The sequence below is a fragment of the Mesoplodon mirus genome, assembly GCF_964341445.2.
Source record: "Mesoplodon mirus genome assembly, chromosome: 2".
Classification (NCBI taxonomy): Eukaryota; Metazoa; Chordata; class Mammalia; order Artiodactyla; family Ziphiidae; genus Mesoplodon; species Mesoplodon mirus.
In genome coordinates this window covers 151,455,290-151,475,064 of record NC_138977.1, presented here as the reverse complement: position 1 = coordinate 151,475,064, position 19,775 = coordinate 151,455,290, and the positions used below count along the sequence as shown (strand labels likewise).

The 19,775-nt window shown below is 37.7% G+C and overlaps 1 protein-coding gene across 10 annotated transcripts in view; it reads left to right on the top strand.

Annotated features, from left to right (window-relative positions):
• The window catches only part of ALPK1 (alpha kinase 1), a 138,207-nt gene that overhangs the window by 3,306 nt on the left and 115,126 nt on the right, over positions 1–19,775 (top strand). For 5 of the 10 annotated variants that reach the window (XM_082641103.1, XM_082641098.1, XM_082641101.1 and 2 more), the window contains exon 1: positions 7,598–7,764. The exons of 1 other annotated variant lie outside the window; for it this stretch is intronic. The gene's annotated coding sequence lies outside the window, so the exon portion shown is untranslated. Of the gene's footprint in view, positions 1–7,596; positions 7,765–19,445; positions 19,522–19,775 lie in introns of those variants that run through there. 4 more of the 10 variants (XM_082641104.1, XM_082641100.1, XM_082641102.1 and 1 more) reach the window with 3 other exon arrangements.

The following is a 19,775-nucleotide window of genomic DNA, read 5'->3' as shown; positions in this document are numbered from 1 at the left end:
TAATAATAAAAAAATAAATAAATAAAAAGATTTTAAATCACTAATATGTAAATTAGTCAAAGTACTCTAATAATTGCTTTATTTTGTTACTGTTTCTGTTTGTGTAAAACCACTAGAAACATTTTTAACAGAAGAGATTATTTTACAGTTCTACTACAGATTTTACTTTTTTTTACTGTTATTCAAGATCAAAGTTTAAATAGAGTAACAATAGCATTTACAGAGAAACATGAACATCGTTCTTTGATAATGAAGATGTCTTTGCTGTTAAAGGAACACAATAGGACTTTATGTGATGAAAGCTTACTAGATATTACAGGAAGAGGTTTATAAAATATCCTCATCTCAGCCTGTGATTTCTCTGAAAGCAAGAGAATTACTAAAAGCCCGTGTGAAAATACTTCAGCCAAAGTAACATCAGTCTGAAGAAATGTAAGGATTCCAGCATGTGGTACCATCACGCATGTGCTGATGAGAACATACCTACTGAAAAGCACTTTTTAGGGCCTCTTATTTGCAGATTTCCATTTTGGAAAGGAGCAAAACAATTTTTCTTTTGGTTTCGATGCGGTTGTGTCATTTTGACAAACCCGTTCTTTGATTTTGAAGTTTCAAGAACTTTCTCTTGCACTCAGAACTGCTCATAAGTTTTCAACATCTTTTAAATTACACGGAATGTGGATAGACTCCTTTCCTGTGAGTTTAATGAAGGAAGGCTTTGGATGGCTTTAAAGCTTGGTTAACTTCACTTGACACAGCCAAATGCTGTGAGTGTTGCTGGGGATATATGGAGTAAGCTAAATGCCTTCTGGAGGGTTTAAGTATTCCTAAGCTACTAATTAGAGAGATTAAAAGGAACCCTTCAGAGAAATGGTACCTCAAAAGTCAGACCAGAATTGTTTATCAAAGCAAAACAGAAGAAACACTAGGCATCTATATTGTTGATACAAAAAAAAAGAGAGGGATTTACTATCTGAATTAGTGATGAATCATTTAATCTGGAAATAACATAAAATGCCTACAATCCAATAAATTTCTATCTAGCTTTGAACAATTTGAAATTTCCAAATTGTATTAATGTTAAACAATAAAGTAAAATTTTGTCTCAGCTCTCATATTCAATTGATGATGTTCCCTTCAGTAACTGTTTCCCCTTCTGTCACTACCACTCACCTCTATGATATGGGTTGCAACATAATTTCTAATTCAGTTACTTCCATGTTTGGAATTACAAAAATATTTGTCCATGGAAACAATCTAAAAAACTGTTTTTAGATACTTTCACTAGCCCATAACTAAGCTGATATACCTGAAAGTCTACTATGTTTCACTTAAAAATCAAAAATAGAAGAAGCTAATTTGTGGTAATACAATTGCACACTATAGAAAAAAATTAGAAAGTGTTGCTTTTTTGTGTTGCCTGGTGGCAACTGGGTTATATGATACTCGCCTTGTGCTCAGTGCACTCTAAGCACCTTGGATACAGACTCATCTAACTCTCCCCGGCCCAGCTAAGATGTTCAGATTCAGAGTGATTAAGTTCAGGAGTGCCCCATCTCAGGGCTGAAGCTCTCTGCCAACCTGTGAAAACATTCAGAATCAACTGAGATAACTCACTTAGCTCTTTTCCCATTATCCGCAAAATGGGAGACAGGAGTAGGCCCAAAGTATTGAGAATGAAGAAAAACTAGTCTAGACTTCACTTTCTCCCTATTTTGGGGTCAAGCATCTGCAGTTAAAACAACTTAGATCTATGTGGAAAGATCTGATGGATGCATCACTAAAGCAAAAAACCAAAGTGCAGAACAAAAATGCTGTATTTGTGGGGGGGAAATGTCTGTAAATGCATGAACTATCTACAAAGAGATCCAAGAAATGGAACTGTAATACCGGTTAGTCTGAGAAAAAGAATTTGGGAGACAGAGGGCAGAATGTGGAGGTGGGAGAGATTTTTCATTGTGTACTTTTTCAAACTGTTTGGATTTTGGTCTCATTTGCAAGCAATATGGTTCCATGCACACACAAAAAAGCTTTTTTAAGAAGAACCAAATGAAAGAAGTCTCCTGAGAGAAAGGTCTCAATGCTTTGATGCTCAATATTTTTCACATGAGGAGAACTGCAATAAAATTCAGGCTCTCAAGAGAGTGAGCAGATGGTGAGGAGAAAATTGGAGCCCCCAGAGGTAGGACACCTGGAGGATGGACGGAGAGAAGGAGTCATGCTGTCTCAGGCCATTTGTCCGGCCCCTCCTTGGGCAGTTATGGGGAAGTTGTGTGGTAGGCAGAATTCTAAGACGGCCCCGAAGATTCCCACCCCCTGGTATACACAGTTTGTAAAATGTCCTCGCCTTGAGTGTGGGCAGAATCCGTGAATATGATAGGATATCTTCCTGTGACCAGGTTTCTAATCAGTTGTCTTTGAATCCAAAGGGAGATTATCCGGTTGGGCCAGACCTAAACATGTGAATCCTTAAAAGGGCTCAGCCCTTCAGGAAGTCAGGGACACATGCCCCTGCTGGCCTGGACGCAAACATCCATGTCAGGAACTGTCTACAGAGACCACACAGCAAGGAACCGTGGTTGACATCTAGGAGCTGAGAGTGTTCCCCAGCCAACAGCTACCAAGAAAATTGGCAACCTTGGTCCTATATATGGAATTCTGCCAACAACCTGAATGGGCTTTGAAGGAGTCCCCCCAGGCCTCACACGAGAACTGCAGTGTTCTCAGCTGTAATGTGCCCAGATTTCTGACTGACGAGACCTTGAAATAATAAGTAGGTGCTGGGTTTTTTTGTTTTTGTATACCAAAGGACCTTTATTACTTTTCCTCTAAATTCTTAAATACTTACAAAATGTCCATGCTCTAGTTACAATATCATTTTATAGACATTTAAAATGCATCTTCATTTATAAATATTTTACATTTAGTTCATTGAACAGATCATTTAATGTGTACTGTTTTAAGCTGCTAAATTTGTGGTAATTTTTAGACAACAATAAAACACTAATAAGGTATTTTGATTAGAGGAGCCCAGTGGATTATGAGAGTCTTCAGTGGATCCTGATCCTGGAATCCCCAGTCACTTATTATGAGAGCTATGTAAGCAGGAAAAGAAGGGCCAGTTTTGGGGGGAGGGACGCATTATTTCTACCTGTCACATATCCTCCAAACCAAGTAACTTAATTTTGCCTTGTTAAATCTAAACTTTGTCATATAGTACTCCTTATTAGTGTAATTTTTAGTAAGAAAGAAAATAAAAACCCAAAACCTCCTCCTCTTTAATATTATATTTAAATATTTACATTTCATTTGTTAGTGCTTTTCCATTAATTTTTTTTTTTTTTTTTGGTTGCACTGGGTGTTAGTTGTGGCAGGCGGGCTCCTTAGTTGCGGCCTGCAAACTCTTAGTTATGGAATGCACGTGGGATCAAACCCACGCCACCTGCATTGAGAGCACAGAGTCTTATCCACTGCGCCACCAGGGAAGTCCCAGTGCTTTTCCATTAATTTTTAAAATCTAATGAATTACTAGCATCCTAACAAATAACAACTTTATACTACTAATGAGGGATTAGACAATATACATTATTTAACTTATAATACAATAATTTCATTTTCTCATAAAATAAAACAGAAAGTCTTTCCCCAGAAAAATGCCATACCTGGAATAAGTTCTCTTTTTATTCTCCATCTCTGGTTCTTTCTTTATGCTTATCATCATTGTGCTGACAACTAATTCTGAGAAGAAAGTTCCAGAATGACATTCTGACCATTATGCCCATGGAAATATCACTATTCCCTGCTGTTTGTGGCCTTCATGTTTATTATGTAATTAGTTATACAATAAAAGGGTTAAGTTGGTCTTGAGATCATATTGCTCCATCACTGAAGACCTTTGCAAAGAATGTAACCCCCTCCAAAAATAGGCTCCACCTGGATATTCTATTTAATGTAGGCTTAGATGGAAAGATTCTCTTTCTACTCTATATATCTTACTACGATTTTAAAAATATTTCGTCTCCTTTCTACCACTACTCCACTGAATTTGTTCTTGTTAAAACTATCCTTGACCTACTTGCCAAGCCAATGGACACTTTTCTATCCTCATCCTTCTCACTTCTCTGCATCATTTGGTACTGTTGACCACTCCCACTTTATTGAGATATGACCCAACCGCTCCCACCTACCTGGCTTTTAGGAAGGGCTGGCTTCATGAGGGTGTGACCTGAGCGGTGGCACAGGGCCCCATACTCAGGGCCTCATGCTTGGCTCTGCTGTCACCATCTTGAAATTCTTAATAATTTTTGGAAAAGAGATCCCACAGATTATACAGCCAATCCTGTTTTTAGAGCATAATTTTGTTTTGCTTTCTCTGCTGTGATCTATACATTCTTTCCCCATCTCATTTGTGGCCCCTCTCTTCTGGCATGAATACTGATATTACCACACTTGCTCTTTGCGACTTTTCACATCCTCCCTTGGTAATCTCTAACTACAGTTATTGTTTTTGGACAGCCTCTAAGTCATTTACCCATACTTCTATGTTTCTCACACAGGCCTGTGAACCTATCTCCTAAATATTTCTTTCTACTTTTTAAAAAAATTTATTTATTTTGTTTATTTTGGGCTGTGTTGGGTCTTCATTACTGTGCACGGGCTTTCTCTAGTTGTGGCGAGCAGGGGCTACTCTTCATTGCAGTGCACGGGCTTCTCATTGCGGTGGCTTCTCTTGTTGCAGAGCACAGGCTCTAGGCACGTGGGCTTCAGTAGTTGTGGCACGCAGGTTTCAGTAGTTGTGTCTCGCAGGCTCTAGAGCACAGGCTCAGTAGTTGTGGCACACAGGCTTAGTTGCTCCGCGGCATGTGGGATCTTCCTGGACCAGGGCTCAAACCTGTGTCCCCTGTGTTGGCAGGCAGATTCTTAACCATTGCGCCACCAGGGAAGCCAGTATTTCTTTCTGCTTTTTACTTCTACTGTTATTCTTATTAATTAAGCCCAGTCATCACCACGGTATAGACCAGTGCAGCAGTCTTCTAACTCAATTTCCTAACTCCAGTCTTGTCCTCTAATCCATCCACTACCATGATTTTCCCCTAAAATAAACCTTGTCCCATAATCCAACCTTCCTACTACAATGAGCATTCTTTCTAAAATAGTTATATGATTTACTATATTCCTTAAATTTTTCTATGATTCCCCAGTGTTTTCAAGATAAAAGTTCAAACTCCTTAGAATTAAACACAAAGCTCTCATATTATGAGCTAACTCCTATCTTTCCAGGTAATTTCTAGCCATATATCCACCAATCCATCTGTCGCTGTGATTGCATTAAGGGTATTTCTTACGTGGTCAGTCTGAATCCATGGCACCAATGTAACACTAGGCACAATATAAATGCTCTAAACATGTTATTTTGAACAAATGAATGATATCAGCTTGTTTTAGCGATTTATAGTCAAGATTAGAAAATAGTCAAACCTAGAAAATAAAAATGAATATGATGGTGCAACCAGTTTTTCAAAGTGTATCATAATGTACTTCTTTTATGAGTGTACATCTCACAATAGTTGAGGCTTGCATTATTAGTTTTCCATCTCAAAGAATTTTTATCTTTGAAATCTTTCTAAAGCTCAACATTGTGATCATAAATGAGACATTCTATCTTTGTGTTTCCATGGCTCTGGGAATTCTACCAGAAATCGCTATTGGAGACAGATTCAACTGTTGTCCAGATAGTAGGGAAGATAAATGCCTCATTGCATCCCTCAAATAAGGATGATAAAAGTATCAGCACCCTTTTCTCTCTTTCCATTCCCAAGTATCCAATGCCCTCTTTTAGGCTCTAGAATACTGAATTTCTAACATTTTTGCTCATTTACTCTCAAACAGAATTTTACAAAAACAACCCTCTCACACATTTTTAAGTTGATATCCATCTTTTATCATCACTTTAAATAGTTGCAAGGGATCTAATTCAGATGTTTAATAACTCTTTTAGATGTACCCAATGGAAATTATATATGCTAGTAATTTGCTGACCCCATCATCCATTTAAAAACACAGGTACAAGTTCTTGTACATGTACAAGTTTAACAACTGGAAAGTTTATATTATTCATCTCCTTTAACTTTTATTTCCATTCCACTTTCTCCATAGAATTTTCTCCTAATATTAGTAGTTTATATGCTTGAAAGTTATTTTAATCATATTTCTTGGGAATTCCCTGGCAGTCCAGTGGTTAGGACTCCGCACTTTCACTGCTGAGGGCCTGGGTGGGGGAACTAAGATCCTGCAAGCCAAGCAGCCAAAAAAAAAAAAAAAAAATCATATTTCTTTACAATAAAAACGTGCATATTAAAATTAAACATTTTTAAATTTCATTTTTATTTCCTCTGACCATAGACTTTAAGTGTTAATTTTTTAAATACAGAGTTATACATTACAAGGATTATGAATTCATAATAGATTAGAAAGACAAAATAAATGATATATTCTGGTGAATAACTATTAAACAGAATAAGATTTTATGGAAAATGCATTTCTCAGTGAGATTTATAAGGTTTTTAAAAATTAGTTCATTGGTTATTTGAACTTCTTCTAAGGTCATATATTAAGAATTATATAGTGATCTATCATAAAAAAATTTTTTAAGTTGTCTAAATACTGAGTAGTACTTAAAATACTTAGTAGCTGAATACTTAAGTAGTTTCTTTTTCTGTTTTGTTGAGAAGCAGAGTTTGAAACCATCCAGCTTGCCGAAGGATTTGTCACCCACTTATTCGTCATTCAGTTTCTCAATTTTGGGGAACTATATCAAAAGGCTTTACCAAGACTTATCAAATTACTACTAATGAAATCTCTTACTTCTTCACTGGAGAGGACGCTTCTTTAATCCAGCAGGCTCAGAAAGGACTGAGGAAATTAAAATATTGTTGACGTCAACAACTTTTCCAATAAAATGTTGTTAAACATTTAAAAATCTTTTCATGTACTTTTGATATTTTTTGTCAAAATTTGGAGCTGCAGATTTAGGTTGAAGGACGATATCCACTATATAACACTAGTTGACAGTCCTCACTGTTAAGCCAATCAGCCCAATGAGATTTTCTATGAGATAAATTCCAACTTCATTTTTTTTAATTTTTAAATTTTATTTAATTTATTTTTTTATACAGCACGTTCTTATTAGTCATCAATTTTATACACATCAGTGTATACATGTCAATCCCAATTTCATTTTTCAATTCAAAAAAGTTGGTAATGTAGGTGTCCTTGTGACAATAAGCTCAATTCTGCACACTAATTCTAAAATAGATGGAGCGCCGAATGGTGCTGTAACGTGAATTTCTTTTGATAATAGATCAAAAACAATGTCATGTTCATTGTTTCTTACTAACGGTCTCTTTCCTCGGCTCTCAAGGGGACTGGCTCTCCATTCTGACTTAGTCCAAATAAGGAGTTTTCTTGCACTTTCTTTAGAAGAAGGAACTTCTCTGTAGTAATACAACTCCCAGAATACCTTTCACTAAAGCAATTCCTAAAGGGGCGTGTCTTATGGTGCAGAACTGCTGAAAGTCCCGGAATTGAATTACACAATCAAACTCTGAGACAATAACAGGATATGTTTTCTTTCAAATTCCTACTTCCTGAAACGGAGGCCGTTTATGAGAAACAGTATATTTCAGGGAGGTTGTTCTATAATTAACTTTTTTCAGAGTTAGATTTGCTAGTTTTATAGTGTATTTCCTCTTCTTCGAGATAAACGTGAGTATCACCCTTTTAATGATAAAAACGCAGTAGATGTGGGTATAAAAGATGACATAGTTTTTAAGGAAGTATTTTCATAAATTGTGGATCCACCTGGTGGCCTTCTCTACATTGAAATAACTTTGGAGCTCCAAGAACATTTGCACTTCTGAAAACTGCCCAGAAAGGGAGGGGGAGGGCAGAAGGACCACCTACAGCAGTAAAGTTAGGTTATTAGGAAGAGGAGAAAAGAAACCAGTTTCTTTTTTTTTGAATTTTTTATTTATTTTTCGATGCGTTAATCTTCGTTGCTGTGCGCGGGCCTTCTCTAGTTGCGGTGAGCGAGGGCTCCTCTTCGTTGCGGTGCTCCGGCTTCTCATTGCAGTGGTTTCTCTTGTTGCAGAGCACAGGCTCTAGGCGCACGGGCTCAGTAGTTGTGGAGCACGGGTGTAGTTGTGGAGCACGGGTTTAATTGTCCCACGGCACGTGGGATCTTCCCGGACCAAGGCTCAAACCCGTGTCCCCTGCATTGGCAGGCAGATTCTTAACCACTATGCCACCAGGGAAGTCCCCAAAGCAGTTTCTTTTAAAGGCTTAAATAATGGGGACTTCCCTGGTGGTCCAGTGGTTAAGACTCCGGGCTTCCACTGCAGGGGGCGCAGGTTCCATCCCTGGTCAGGGAACTAAGATCCCCCACACCCCGCTGGGCTGCCAAAAAAGAAAAAAAAAAAGGTTTAAATAATAAAGTCCTCAAGTCATGAGACTTGCTAGAGCTGCTGCTAGTGAACATCTGGCTTTATTTATCACTGAATTATGATGTTTGATTACAGGAATTGGGATTACTTATTTGAAAAATTAACCTTGGGACGTTTGCCTGGAGTACATAGGTAGTGATAACAGAAACTGTCACTTTTATCATGACCTCCACTTTTATCATGGCCTAATAGTTTTGCCAGGAAACAGATAAGGCTGAAAAATTGCTCTTCTCATTTGGGATGAACCCCGAGGGGAATTCAGGATGTGGAGAAGCATTATGTAGAGAGAAAGTATGAAAAATTAAAATCCTTCGTATTTCTCTTCAAAAGAGTCTTTTCATTAACCAATTTTAGCATTTAAAATTAGGGGTCCAGATGACTTTTTAAAGCCACAGATTAAAACCTTTAGAATTGTTTGGAATTTGCAGGTGGGTGAGGGTGAAAAGAGAGGCAGGATCAGAAGGGAGGGGACTTTATGTCACAACATAATGGCATCTGTTTGCTTCTATCTCCCTCTGCCTTTTCTTTTTACCTAGTGCAGCTAGTACTCTTATGAGAAACAATATTCGGTTTTGGTTGGCTGATACCTCATTGTTAAGAACATTTTTAATTCTTCACATGTAATCACTGTTGCTGTACAAGTCTATACATGATGCTTCATCATAGTCTCAAGATTCTGTTCTTTCTCCTCTTTCCTCCTTGACCTTGAATTCAAGTGAACCAAAAAGAGTATTAGTAATTGTACCACAGAAGCTGTGCACCCCTAAGTCTGAGTGGTGTGTCAGCAGATTACATGACTGTATGGTGTGCATTATTTTGGGTAAGGGTGGGTGTAGGTTAATTTACCACTTGGATAACACAACAGATGTAAACAAAAGCCAAGTCAAGTCTTTATATTCCACTGACCAAAATAATTTACTTCTGTCTTCCCACCTCCTTTGTCCAAATCCTGTCAACCTGCAGCCTCAAAAGAAACAAAACAGTTTAAATTATTCTAGCAATAATTTACTCTCCACTTCAAATGTCTTTTTGAGTCTGAGATGAATTCTTCAAGTTCTTTCCCCAACAAGACTCCAGAATTTTATAGCATCCACTTGCATGAGTAGGGAGACAATAACTACTTTAAACTCTAAAAAAATTATTTTTTGAAGTTAAAAAAAGCTATATGTAAATTATGATGGGTATTATAAAATCTCACATAAAATAATACTGTGTAATGAGCACGCCTGATTTGTTAAGCTGTAACAATCCCCCCTTAAGTGCTATGTGATCTAAGTTTGGGTTTAGAACCTGGAATTTTCCTTAAGAATAAGTGTGTGCATTTCAAAATATTTCTGAAATTCCATGGCTTCTCCCATTCCAAAATTTCACTGACCACTTTCCCAGAACACAGCACATGTACTATTTTCTTGTCCCTTAATCTTTTGCAGAGAATGACAGCTTTTCAAAATAAAATGTTCATTGTAAATGCTTTTATTTCCTAATATTTTAAGTTCTATGGGTTGAAGAATTTTAACAGGAATGGACATTCAAACTTTTGTTGTAAACTCATTCCATATTTATGTGTATTGTATTTGTTGCCTCTCTATATGGGGGACTCTGTTTCTTGTTATTGACAGTGACATCTATTTTTTCAGGATGTTGTGATTTGCTCTGTTTATAGAGTTCAGTGGAGTAGACGAATTTAAAAGTAAGAATATTATCTGATGCTATCATTCTTCTATGTCTGAAGAACAGAAAGAGATGATCATAGCTTAAATATCAGTTACATACTAATATCATTTGCCCAAAGTATGGTATACAAACTACTGATTTTAGGTGTCACATATCCAAACTGAAAATTTGAATTGTGCTTAGTTTAATGTGCATTAAAAATATAATTAGCTTTTAAAATGTATGATTTCATGGATATTATTGCCCAGAAAGATGTTAAGTAAAAAGAAAGTGAGCCACTTTACCATTGATTTTAAGGAAATGATTAAATAACTACTATTACAGATAATATGCAGATATGGTCAAGATTGTGAAGGTGGCATGTAAATGGCTAAAATTTTGGAAATACTGCTGTAATGTGTTTGAGAAGTGGATATTTTCCGAAACAGTGCAATATCTTTGAACTTCACTTGTCCTTGGTGACAGGGCTCAACTGATAATACAATCTGTTGAAATTCCTAATTATAGATGTACAAAATATAGATAGATAAAGAAATGCTTTATCAAACTTTTATCAGACCTGTGGTCCTCATGAATTGTCATAAAATTGAAGAGATGCAGCATGTAGCTAATATTTTTTGAAATAAGAATCATAGAGAGGGTGAATTATCCCAGAGTAAGCATTATAGTTCCATTTTGCTGGTTTCATTGAGACACCATTATCTCTGAAGTGGGGTTCAGGTTGGGGCTGGAGGGTGGGAGTTGGGGAGAGCATCATCTAGGTCCAGGGCCATTAACATAACATGGTATGTGCCAGTGACCATTAAAATGGTCATATTGGCAGTTTCTTTTTGGGAATTCATTCTAGGGAGGAAATAATTCTAAATTAAATTCCGTGGAGACCATGTAGCTCCTATGCTAGCAGACCAGGCCGACACTGATCTTCAGTTACTTGCTGCTGAATTTTGAGAGGTGGAAATAGCATTACAGAATCGTAGAGTTGGAAAGGACTTTAGAGACCTTAGCAACCCCCCCTAATTTTATTAAAGAAATTTTTTTCTTTTCTTAACATTAAAAAAAATTTATTTTGTATTGGAGTATAGTTGATTTACAATATTTTGTTAGTTTCAGGTGTACAGCAAAGTGATTTAGTTATACATATACTTATATCTATTCTTTTTCAGATTCTTTTCCCATATAGGATATTACAGAGTATTGAGTAGAGTTCCCTGTGCTATATAGTAGGTCCCTGTTGATTATCTATTTTATATATAGTAGTATATATATGTTAATCCCAAACTCCTAATTTATCCCTCCCCCCACCTTTCCCCTTTGGTAATCATAAGTTTGTTTTCTAAGTCTGTGAGTCTGTTTCTGTTTTATAAAAAGTTCATTTGGGGCCTCCCTGGTGGCGCGGTGGTTGAGAGTCCGCCTGCCGATGCAGGGGATACGGGTTCGTGCCCCGGTCTGGGAGGATCCCATATGCCGCGGAGCGGCTGGGCCCGTGAGCCATGGCCGCTGGGCCTGCGCATCCGGAGCCTGTGCTCCGCAACGGGAGAGGCCACAACAGTGAGAGGCCCGCATACCGCAAAAAGGAAAAAAAAAAAAAAAAAAAAAAAAAAAAAAAAGTTCATTTGTATAATTTTTTAGATTCCACATATAAGTGATATCATATGATATTTATCTTTCTCTGTCTGACTTACTTCACTTAGTATGATAATCTCTAAAACCCCCCTAATTTTAGAGGTGAGTAAATTGAGGTCTAGCAGGGAAAGGTGACTTGCCTAAATTCATACAACTGGTTTGTGACAGAGCCAGAATTAGAACCCAGGTATCCTAATGTGTGATGAATAGAAAGAGCCTGGGAACAAGAGACTTACTGTGTGGTTGGGATCCAACATGAAGTGAACGGATCACAGAGTTCAGGGAATTCATGAACAGGCAGTATCTAAAAGTCTAAGAAGCCATGGAAGCAGGTCTCTCTCCTACTCACCATAAATGACAATCTGTTCACCAATGCTAAATAAAGATAGTTAATACTAAGTATCCATTATTCGTTAATGCATATTTATTGAGCATATTCTGTACAGTAGTCCCCCTTTATCTATGATTTTGCTTTCCATGGTTTTAGTTACTCAACATCCGTAAACATTAAATGAAAATTTTCAGAGGTAAACAATTCCTAAATTTTAAATTGCCCACCCTTCTGAGTAGCGTGATGAAATCTCGCGCTGTCTGGCTGGGGCGTGAATAGCGTGGATCGTCTGTTTGTGGAGTGTAAGCCGCCCATTAGTCACCTAGCGGCCATCTTGGTTATCAGACGGACGGTGGCGATATATGATAGGCAGGCGCTGCCTTCAAGTCACCATGATTTTACTGAACAGTGGCCCTAAAGAGCCAGAGTAGTGATACTGGCAATTCGGATATGCCAAAGAGAAGCTGTAAAGTGCTTCCTCTAAGTGAAAAGGTGAAAGTTCTCGACTTAGTAAGGAAAGGAAAAAAAATCGTACGCTGAATTTGCTAAGATCTACGGTAAGGACGAATCTTCTGTTCGTGAAATTGTAAAGAAAGAAAATGACATTTGTGCTAGTTTTGCTGTCACACCTCAAACTGCAACAATTTTGGCCCTAGTGCATGATTAGTGCGTAGTTAAAAGAGAAAGTCATTAAATTTGTACAGTAAGATATTTTGAGAAAGAGACAGGGAGACCACATTCACATAACTTCTTTTACAGTATATTATTACAGTTCTATTTTATTATTAGTTATTGTTAATCTTTTACTGTGCCTAATTTATAAGTTAAACTTTGTCATAGATAATGTATGTAGGGTATATATAAGGTTTGGTACTGTCAACGAAAACTCACTTACCAAGTTAAGAAGAAAACGTTAGTGTCGAAGAAAGGGAAAAAAAAATTGACGTTTGCGGTTGAGCAGGCATTCCCACCTTTGAGGAGGTCTGGTTAATGTATAATGCAGATGAACACGGCACACTAAAGGGGGAGGGAGGAGGCCCAAACGGACAGAGAGAGAGAGAATTTTATGCTTGAATTTTCTTGTCCTGCTTTAAAATACAAATTTTATTTCATCAGTACTATTCATGGTTTCAGGCATCCACTGGGGTGTCTTAGAACCGATCCCCTGTGGATAAGGGGGGACTACTGTATGTCAGTCTTATTGCTACAAGGCTTATATACATTATCTTACTTAATATGCACTACAGTTTTGTGAGTCAGGTACTATTATTTGTCGTATTTGTTTAATAAATGGTAATAATTATTTTTTTATTTTTATTTTTTTTACATCTTTATCGGACTATAATTGCTTTACAATGGTGTGTTAGTTTCTGCTTTATAACAAAGTGAATCAGTTATACATATACATATGTTCCCATATCTCTTCCCTCTGGCGTCTCCCTCCCTCCCACCCTCCCTATCCCACCCCTCTAGGTGGTCACAAAGCACCGAACTGATCTCCCTGTGCTATGTGGCTGCTTCCCACTAGCTATCTATTTTACGTTTGGTAGTGTATATATGTCCATGACACTCTCTCACCTCATCACAGCCTACCCTTCCCCTCCCCGTGTCCTCAAGTCCATTCTCTAGTATGTCTGTGTCTTTATTCCTGCCTTACTCCTAGGTTCTTCATGACATTTTTTTTTCTTAAGTTCCATATATATGTGTTAGCATACGGTATTTGTCTTTCTCTTTCTGACTGACTTCACTCTGTATGACAGACTCTGGGTCCATCCACCTCATTACAAATAGCTCAATTTTGTTTCTTTTTATGGCTGGGTAATATTCCATTGTATATATGTGCCACATCTTCTTTATCCATTCATCTGTCGATGGACACTTAGGTTGTTTCCGTTTCCGGGCTATTGTAAATAGTGCTGCAGTGAACATTTTGGTACATGACTCTTTTTGAATTATGGTTTTCTCAGGGTATATGCCCAGTAGTGGGATTGCTGGGTCATATGGTAGTTCTATTTGTAGTTTTTTAAGGAACCTCCATACTGTTCTCCATAGTGGCTGTACCAATTCACATTCCCACCAGCAGTGCAAGAGTGAGTGTTCCCTTTTCTCCACACCCTCTCCAGCATTTATTGTTTCTAGATTTTTTGATGATGGCCATTCTGACTGGTGTGAGATGATATCTCATTGTAGTTTTGATTTGCATTTCTCTAATGATTAATGATGTTGAGCATTCTTTCACTGTTTGTTGACAGTCTGTGTATCTTCTTTGGAGAAATGTCTATTTAGGTCTTCTGCCCATTTTTGGATTGGGTTGTTTGTTTTTTTGTTATTGAGCTGCATGAGCTGCTTGTAAATTTTGGAGATTAATCCTTTGTCAGTTGCTTCATGTGCAAATATTTTCTCCCATTCTGAGGGTTGTCTTTTGGTCTTGTTTATGGTTTCCTTTTCTGTGCAAAAGCTTTGAAGTTTCATTAGGTCCCGTTTGTTTATTTTTGTTTTTATTTCCACCTCTCTAGGAGGTGGGTCAAAAAGGATCTTGCTGTGATTGATGTCATAGAGTGTTCTACCTATGTTTTCCTCTAAGAGTTTGATAGTTTCTGGCCTTACATTTAGGTCTTTAATCCATTTTGAGCTTATTTTTGTGTATGGTGTTAGGGAGTGATCTAATCTCATACTTTTACATGTACCTGTCCAGTTTTCCCAGCACCACTTATTTAAATGGTAATAATTATTAGTTCCACCTCTTTGCTGTGCTGTTAGCGTGACTCCATTACTCTACCTCATGCAATACACTTCCTCCACCTCTAATTGCAACCGTTTGCTTTGCTAGAACTCTGCCAGTGTCTCTTCACATGGCTTGCAAGTGAGATGACATACCTGCCAGACCAGACTTTCCCCAGTACCTGCAGCTGTGTTTGTCCTTCAGGTGTCTTCCTGACTTGAACAGATAACTCCAAAGGAGGTTCTGGCCTTACTCCAGGCACCTGCATCCTGCTATTAAGGGCACTATGCCTGCCCTATACACGATAGGAGAGATCTTTTCTTAGGAAAACTTTGATAAAGGTTAACACTCACTGATGAGGATTGGGATTAGTCATCTGTGATAGGTGGGATGTAGGGGACAGGCAGAGTGGTAAGGATGTCTAGTTGCAAAGTAAGGCTGAAAGAAAAACAGAAGATAACACATGCAGTAACCATCCCTAAGTTAACCATAGGACATAGTAAAAGGAAGTGCCACCAAAATATGTACAGTGTCACCATGTTTTGTTAAATCACTTCTGAATATATGTAGGCAACGTAATTGAGAGGCAAAAATCAGACTGCTTAATTATAGTCAAAGAATACTCAAATTTTGAAAACTTACACTTTTTAAAACTTCATTATAAGTATTATAACCATGCACAGAAACAATGATATCAAAATATTTATAGCGCTTATTTATTAGTGAGACCATAGGTAATTCTTATTTTCATTTTTACCATATTTTTTCTCCAGATTTTCTACAATAACACTTTTTGCTCTCATAATAATAAACTGTTTCAAAAATCTAAATTCTTAAATAATATATCAGAGATTACTGTGGCACAACCTTCAAGACTTTTATAATTTAAATACTTCTTGATCAAGGCTACTGGGAAGCATCCAGTAGGCTGGTAATACCTCTCACCTGCAAGCTAGTAGCCACTGTGTGTAAAAAAGGAAGTCAGAGTGGAAGAAGAGAAAAGCATTACTTACTATGCAACAGATTTCACAAGTTCCACAGCATCTCAACACCGTAATTCCCCCAAGTCACAGTTGTCAGAGGAGAAGCTTTTTAGATTGAAAGCTGCACACATACAAAGTGAAAGGCTGAGTGAACATGAGGGAACCAAGGAGTTCCCCTGGCCAAATTTTTCCGGAAATATGTATCCCTTCCAGTCACCCCATCTGCTCCCACTCAGCGTCTTCTGAATGCACAGCTCTTCTAAGAGCTGGTCTTTCATTTCACTCTCCTGGAAGGGTGTAGGCATTAGCTGAGGCAGATCAGGAGTTCAATGTGGACATCTTGAAAGTGTGATGCTTATTGCATATCCAAGTGCACATATCAAATAAACAGTTGAAAATATGTTTCTGAAAAGTTCAAGAGAGAAGTTTGAACTGGAGATAGAAATCAGATGACTGTCAACCAATACGTGGTATTTAAAACCATGAACTGAATGAAATCACCAAGGAGTGGATTTAGATTGAGAAAGGAGGAGGGCCAGAGACTGAGCCTTTGCACATTCCAATATGATGGGGTCTAGGAGAGGAGAGGGAACCAACTGAAGAGTCTGAGGAGTGATCAGTGAGGTAGGAAAACCAAGAGAGTGTGGTATCCCGGAGGGCAGTAGAGGAGGAAGGGACTGTATCACATGCTGTTGGTAGGTCAACTAAGATGAGGAGTGAGAACTGACCATTGGATTTAGGTATGTGGAGTTTATCAGTGACTTTGACCAGGGCAGCTTCAGTGGAGTGATGGAACAATAGTCTGATTGGAGCACATTTAAAAGAGAATGGGAAAAGACAGGTTGAAAGCTCAAGTAGGAACAATTCTTTCAAGGAATTTTTGCTGCAAAGAGCAATAGTTACTGATGAAAGTGAAGTCAGGAGACTTTTCTCCTAAGGTGAAAGAAATAATGGCTTGTTTGTAAATTGATAAGAATGAGCCAGTGGAGAGCAAAAACTTGGTGATGTAAGAGGCAGAGAGAGGAGAGGGAAAACGTGCATCAATGTGCTTGAGTAGAGGGAGGGATAGAATTATTGTGTGAATGGAATGATTGGTTTCAGATAAGAGAATGGATTATGGTTTTCTCTGGGTACATGCCCAGTAGTGGGATTGCTGGGTCATATGGTAGTTCTATTTTTAGTTTTTTAAGGAACCTCCATACTGTTCTCCATAGTGGCTGTATCAATTTACATTCCCACCAACAGTGCAAGAGGGTTCCCTTTTCTCCACACCCTCTCCAACATTTGTTGTTTGTAGATTTTCTGATGATGCCCATTCTAACCGGTGTGAGGTGATACCTCGTTGTAGTTTTGATTTGCATTTCTCTAATAATTAGTGATGTTGAGCAGCTTTTCATGTGCCTCTTGGCCATCTGTATGTCTTCTTTGGAGAGACGTCTATTGAGGTGTTCTGCCCATTTTTGGATTGGGTTGTTTGTTTTTTTAATATTGAGCTGCCTGAGCTGTTTATATATTTTGGAGATTAATCCTTTGTCCGTTGATTCATTTGCAAATATTTTCTCCCATTCTGAGGGTTGTCTTTTCATCTTGTTTATGGTTTCCTTTGCTGTGCAAAAGCTTTTAAGTTTCATTAGGTCCCATTTGTTTGGTTTTTTAATTATTATTTCCATTACTCTAGGAGGTGGGTCAAAAAAGATCTTGCTCTGATTTATGTCAGAGTGTTCTTCCTATGTTTTCCTCTAAGAGTTTTATAGTGTCCAGTCTTACATTTAGGTCTTTAATTAATTTTGAGTTTATTTTTGTGTATGATGTTAGGGAGTTTTCTAATTTCATTCTTTTATATGTAGCTGTCTGCTTTTCCCAGCACCACTTATTGAAGAGACTGTCTTTTCTCCGCTGTATATCCTTGCCTCCTTTGTCATAGATTAGTTGACCATAGATGTGTGGCTTTACCTCTGGGCTTTCTATCCTGTTCCATTGATCTATATTTCTCTTTTTGTGCCAGTACCATATTGTCTTGATTACTGTAGCTTTGTAGTCTGAAGTCAGGGAGTCTGATTCCTTCAGCTCCCTCAAGATTGCTTTGGCTATTCGGGGTCTTTTGTATCTCCATACAGATTTTAAGATTTTTTTGTTCTAGTTCTGTAAAAAATGCCATTGATAATTTGATAGGGATTGCATTGAATCTGTAGATGGCTTTGGGTAGTATAGTCATTTTCACAATATTGATTCTTCCCCAATGTTCACTGCAGCACTATTTACAATAGCCAGGTCATGGAAGCAACCTAAATACCCATCGACAGGTAAATGGATAAGGAAGATGTGGTACATATATACAATGGAATATTACTCAGCCATAAAAAGGAACGAAATTGGGTCATCTGTAGAGACGTGGATGGACCTAGAGACTGTCATATAGAGTGAAGTAAGTCAGAAAGAGAAAAAAAAGTATCGTATATTAATGCATATATGTGGAATCTAGAAAAATGGTACAGATGAACCAGTTTGCAAGGCAGAAATAGAGACACAGATGTAGAGAACAAGCATATGGACACCAAGGGGGGAAAGTGGCTGCAGGGGTGGTGGTGGGATGAACTGGGATATATGAACTGACATATATATCACTAATATATATAAAATAGATAACTAATAAGAACTTGCTGTATAAAAAATAAATAAAATAAAGTTTAAAAAATAAAACAGATAACCAACAATGACCTACTGTTAAAAAAAATTAATTAAAAAGAGTTGTTACAATGTACAAAGCAGTATAGGCAAGTGATTTTAGCCCTGTTTCATCCAGTGTGCTTTGTAATTTTGCAATTATCTGTTTTTATTAGTTTCACATTTCTCAGATTTATCTACCTCCATGTGAATCAGATGGTCCAAACATGTTAGTGAGACCAACACTATCCATTTAATTGCTTCAGGAGGTAAGAGTTTTTAAATCACTAGTTAAGTAAACAAATCAAAGGGAATGTCCTACTGATAGTAAATCAAGACCATCATTTCCGTACACAAAAGACAGCATATTAAAGTTAATATTTTTACTGACATAAACAGTTCTGTGATTTTTATCTCAAGCATTTAAAAATCTATTTTGTGCTTTATGACATCTCAATAAACATTTGTTGATTTTCTTTTAAACACACACACAAAGAAAAAAAAGAGAATGGGTGATTCATCTCTGACAGCAGATGGGAAGGCAGGGTGTGGGGTGCAGCTGCTGTTAGATTGGTAGATGGGGGTGGGAGACTGTGGAAATCCTCTTCTGATTGCTGAGAATGAGGGTAGAGGAGGGAGAGAAAGTGTGAAATAGGCAACTAAGAGATTGGAAGGTGAATGGACCCAAGAAGTGCAGTGTGATTGCAACATTAGTTGCTGAAGTTCTGTTTTGCTGAAAGCCTGCTTTCGGTTTTAAGGTTCCTTGGATTCACTGGCAAAATAACCACTTGTTTCACATAAATAGCTTTAATCAATTCTTTAATGAAAGGTGATTCAACTCAATTTCAATATACAATCATTAGAAGGAAAGAAACAAGAATATTAGGGAAATGTAACAGGGTATACATCACCGAATTGGGCTGACACCTACTTCCAGATCCAAATAGCAGCTGCGAAGTCTCAAGTGACAGCAATCTGGATCCCCAATTGGGAAAGGTCCCGGGCCATGCATCCACCCTACAGGTGAGACTTCAGATTGGAGTTCTGGGGGCTTCCATTTATAATTCCAGGCCGCAAATTGATATCATCAGTTTGCGTGCAAAAATGCAGCTCTGGATTCACTTTAAAAAATGCTGTTGATTTCACCATGTGAGTCACAAGATTTTCCAGACCCTGGGGGACTGGCCAGGTCCCCGGGGCTCAAGAAATTCCAAGATCCACTCCCTTTCTTATGATAAGCACCGCTTGACTTGCTAGCAGGAGTTGTTAGGTGTGCA